This window comes from Portunus trituberculatus, chromosome 45 (genome assembly GCF_017591435.1).
Source record: "Portunus trituberculatus isolate SZX2019 chromosome 45, ASM1759143v1, whole genome shotgun sequence".
Classification (NCBI taxonomy): domain Eukaryota; kingdom Metazoa; phylum Arthropoda; class Malacostraca; order Decapoda; family Portunidae; genus Portunus; species Portunus trituberculatus.
In genome coordinates this window covers 14,599,780-14,604,779 of record NC_059299.1, presented here as the reverse complement: position 1 = coordinate 14,604,779, position 5,000 = coordinate 14,599,780, and the positions used below count along the sequence as shown (strand labels likewise).

At 39.3% G+C, this 5,000-nt stretch overlaps 2 protein-coding genes and 1 non-coding gene across 5 annotated transcripts in view; 2 read left to right on the top strand and 1 right to left on the bottom strand.

The window, feature by feature from the left end:
• LOC123519408 (glycine receptor subunit alphaZ1-like) overlaps window positions 1–5,000 on the bottom strand; it is a 580,495-nt gene that overhangs the window by 95,142 nt on the left and 480,353 nt on the right. The gene's annotated exons all lie outside the window — the stretch shown is intronic.
• LOC123519409 overlaps window positions 1–5,000 on the top strand; it is a 401,725-nt gene that overhangs the window by 122,188 nt on the left and 274,537 nt on the right. The window lies entirely within an intron of this gene.
• Window positions 4,553–4,626, top strand: Trnav-gac. Its single transcript has one exon. It is a non-coding gene; the product is annotated as a tRNA-Val (tRNA).

Genomic DNA, 5,000 nt, shown 5'->3' with positions numbered 1-5,000 from the left:
ATGAGGTGTTTTGAGAGAGAGAGAGAGAGAGAGAGAGAGAGAGAGAGAGAGAGAGAGAGAGAGAGAGAGAGAGAGAAAGAGAAAGAGAGAAACAGTGAAATAAATAGACTTCAACGACCAAATAAATTGAAAAAAACAAAACGATCCTTATGTTTTGTGAAATATACTCAACATTTCCCTTCCTTTTCGTTCTTCTTGGTGTCCTCGCCCAGAGCCATGTTACGGAAAACAACACAAGAAACACAATTCCTTCTAATCTCACGAAAAACCGTCAACATTTTACAAAACCAAGAAGCACTTCAAAGAATTCCTAGTTCACTTTTTCACAACAAATCATTTCTGAATAACTACTCATTAATTTTTCCATTCCCTGTGTCACATCCACGTTGCCTTCCTCACTAGTCAACATTATCTTATCTCTACTACATACTACATAACTAACACTACTACCACCACCACTACTACTACTACTTTAACTTTACTACCACCTTGTCTTCACTACTCCCCCCTTGTGTTTGTGGGCTTGTGAGGTCTCTAGTATTTCGTGTCACGGGTCAGAATTTCATTACATAAGTGGCTGTGAGAATTTTACAGTGAGGCAGTGTGTGTCGTGAACGTCAGTCCTCATTATAAAGCAAGTGAAGGTGGGAGAAGTGAGCAGGAGGGAGAGGAGGAGAGAAAAGGGAAGGAAATAGGTAGAAGAGAGAAAATTGCATATACTGTAAAGAATTATAAAATGTTCCTTCTCTCTCTCTCTCTCTCTCTCTCTCTCTCTCTCTCTCTCTCTCTCTCTCTCTTCTCTTCTCTTTCTCTCTCTCTAATGTGGGAGTGATATGGGTTTTTTTTTAGTGGTTTTATGTAAATCTATGGAAGGTGAGGTTTTAAGTGTGTTTAAGAGGCTTTGTGAGACTAAAGGATTCTGAGAGTGTTTAAGGGGGATCTAAACCTCTTTATGGGGTTTGAAAAAGATAAGCTGCACATCTTTTGCTCCTGTTGACTTGGGAGAAATAAAGGAAAAGAATTACCATGTTTTTTTCTATTTATGTGTGTATTTTATATTTTTCTCTTCAGCTTCCCAAAATGATAAGAGAGAGAGAGAGAGAGAGAGAGAGAGAGAGAGAGAGAGAGAGAGAGAGGAGGACGGTTATTTTTGTCTCATAATACCCATTCTCTCTCTCTCTCTCTCTCTCTCTCTCTCTCTCTCTCTCTCTCTCTCTCTCTCTCTCTCTCTCTCGCTCGCTCTTTTCCCCGGCTAGACGAGTTTCCATCCAATTTGGCTTCATCGCATGGTGTGTGTGTGTGTGTGTGTGTGTGTGTGTGTGTGTGTGTGTGTGCGTTACCTGATCAGCCTTCACTGCGCCAGGTGAGATGGGAGGAAATGAAAGAAAATAAAAAGTTACGTGTTGATGTTTAACGTGTCTGGCAAGAATTGACAGGATTAGTTCTTGCATAGTCTCTCTCTCTCTCTCTCTCTCTCTCTCTCTCTCTCTCTCTCTCTCTCTCTCTCTCTCTCTCTCTCTCTCTCTCTCTCTCTCTCTCTCTCTCTCTCTCTCTTGTAGTAACAGTAGTATAATAGCAGTAGTAGTGGTAGTGGTGATGAAGGTGTTGTAGCAATTGTAACAGTAGTAGTAGCAGTAATAGTAGTAGTGGTAATACTATTAGTAGTAGTACTATTAGTAGTAGTGGTGGAGGCGGTTGTAGTAGTATTAGTAGAAGTAGTAGTAGTAGTAGTAGTAGTAGTAGTAGTAGTAGTAGTAGTGGTAGTAGTAGTAGTAGTAGTAGTAGTAGTAGTAGTAGTAGTAGTAGTAGTAGTAGTAGTAGCAGTAGTAATAGCAGCAGTAGTAGTAGTAGTAGTAGTAGTAGTAGTAGTAGTAGTAGTAGTAGTAGTAGTAGTAGTAGTAGTAGTAGTAGTGAAATTAAACCCAGAAAAAAACATCCACAAACCACAAAAATAAAAAAAAAGACTTCACACTGCTGTCAATTACACACACACACACACACACACACACACACACACACACACACACACACACACACACACACCTGTACCTTGCATCACGAACACCTAACTGACATTTCTCCTCTGTCTTCAATTTTCCACACACACAACGAACAGGACGATACTGAGTACTTAACCCTTCATTACCATGCCGCGTTTACATAGTCATTCTCCTTAGTACTATTTGATGATTTTATACAGATTCAGACTTATGTAGGGACTAGAATAGAGAAGACTGTAGCCATTAATCTTTTGACCACATAGACCTTTCCTAATGTAAATAAAATCGTTTAATCGTACCCAAAAATGAAGGTAAAATCGTGTCTCAGTATTGAAGTAGTTAATGGCCAATTACCGACCCGCTAATTGCTTATCACTCTAATCACCGTGCATTGTTATCACGGGAGGAGCGCAGGACGGTGGTTAGAGGTGAAAAATGTTCTTTATTAAGCGAGTGTCGACCATCTGGAGTTCCGGCACGCGATTGACATAAGTTTGGTGGTGGTGGTGGTGGTGGTGGTGGTGGTGGTGGTGGCTGTTTGTGGTTTGATTCATTTAGTTGTTGTTTTTGTTGCTGCGGTGGTGGTGGTGGTGGTGGTGATGGTGGTGGTGGTGGTTGTTTATGGTTTTATTCGTTTAGCTGTTTTTGTTGCTGTGGTGGTGGTGGTGGTGGTGGTGGTGGTGATGGTGGTGGTGGTGGTGGTGATGGTGGTGGTTCTTTACGATTTGATTCGTTTAGTTGTTTTTGTTGTTGTTGTTGTTGTTTTGTTGTTGGTCTTCTCTGATATCGTGGTACTTTCATTTTGTGTTTTTCCTTCACTACCACCATCACCACCTCCTCCTCCTCCTCCTTCTCCTCATCCTTTTTTTCTCCATTTCCATCTCTTCCTCCTCCTCCTCCTCCTCCTCCTCCTCCTCCTCCTCCTCCTCCTCCTTCCCCTCCGGCATCTATTACTCTAGAATCAACTTTCATCTCCGCCTCTTCTCCATTTCCGCCTTTGTTTCCCCTTGTCTCATCCGCTTCACCTGAATTGACACGCGAGATTCGAGGCTTTATATTGAAACTCTTACTTGATGTGTACTGCGGAGAGAGAGAGAGAGAGAGAGAGAGAGAGAGAGAGAGAGAGAGAGAGAGAGAGAGCAGAACCAGATGCCTTTGTTCAATGTGTGGAGAACAGATGAGCCTTAGAGGTACTGTTGCTCTCTCTCTCTCTCTCTCTCTCTCTCTCTCTCTCTCTCTTGGTTTTAAATTTTTGGACTTTTCTTTTTTTTCTTTTTTCTATTTCATGTTTTATTTATTTTTTTTTATATTTTTATCTGCATTTTTCTTTAGTTATTCGACAATTTTTTTCTTCCTTTTTTGTGTGTTTTATTGATTTCTTTCATCGTTTGTCTTTGTATCTGCTGTGTCTATTTTTTCTTGTTACTTTCAATAAACATTCTAGTATCTATATTTTTTTTTCATTTTATTCCCACTCAGAGATTTTTTTTTTTTGTTTCGTGTTGTCATTTCGTTCATTTTTTTTACTCCTATGTTTTAATTTCCTCTAATTTTTCCCCCTCATTGCGCCCTTGTTAGTTTCCATTTTTTCAATTGCATATTTTTCTTACTCTCATTTTTTTAACGTATTCAAATCTATGTTCACTCAGTTTTCTTCTCTTATTTCCCTTTTCCTGTCTTCTATTTTCTATTTTTTCCTTTTGCAGTCTGTATCCCTTTCTTATTTTCATTTTTAACGTATTCAAATCTATGTTCACTCAGTCTTTTTCTCTTATTTCTTTTTTTGTCTTCTATTTTTTTTATGTTTTCATTTTGCGTCCTTTTTCTTATTCTCATTTTTAACGTATTTAAATCTATGTTCACTCAGTCTTTTTGTCTTTTTTCATCTTTTTGTCTATTTTCTATTTTTTTCCTTTGCAGTCAGTATCCCATTTCAAAATTTATGTTAATTCTGTTTACATTTTTCTCGGTTCCTTTCTCTGACACATTTTCTTCTGATTCTTTTTAATACTTCTCTTTAATTTGCTCTCCCTTCATTGCTATTCGTATTGCTTTTTAAAATTCATATTAATTCTCAGTATTTTCTCCACCAGTTTCTCTTTTTCATTTTCATTTTTCATTTGGGAAACCGCGGTTTAATTTTCTCTCTCCTCCATTGATATTCGTAGCACATTTTAAAATTCATGTTAATTACCAAACTTTTTTTCCTCTCCCTCGTTTACTTTGCATTGTAATTTTCAGGATAATCGTCCTCATTATTTATTCTTATTTTTTTGTGCTTTCATTAAGGTAAATATTAAAATCCATGTGGCTTTGCGAGGTAAAAAAATGCTTGTTTTCTCTCACTCAGTAGTAACATTTTTCCCCGAGTCTTTGTTGAGCTACGTGTAATTACCTGGGAGAGAGAGAGAGAGAGAGAGAGAGAGAGAGAGAGAGAGAGAGAGAGAGAGAGAGAGAGAGAATAGGAAAAAAATAGAACATAACACCTGAAATATAGAAAAATAAATGAATGCAGATAAAATGAGATAGACACACACACACACACACACACACACCCGGTAGCTCAGTGGTTAGAGCGCTGGCTTGACAAGCCAGAGGACCGGGGTTCGATTCCCCGGCCGGGTGGAGATATTTGGGTGTGTCTCCTTTCACGTGTAGCGCCTGTTCACCTAGCAGTGAGTAGGTACGGGATGTAAATCGAGGAGTTGTGACCTTGTTGTCCCGGTGTGTGGTGTGTGCCTGGTCTCAGGCCTATCCGAAGATCGGAAATAATGAGCTCTGAGCTCGCTCCGTAGGGTAACGTCTGGCTGTCTCGTCAGAGACTGCAGCAGATCAAACAGTGAAACACACACACACACACCTATCCATCCATGCATACATATATACATACAGAGAGACAGACAGACGGACAGACGGACACCTACATGCATATTCATATAGACACTGAGAGACATAGACAGTCAGAGAACATTTACCTGTACAGTGAGAAACAAAGACAGA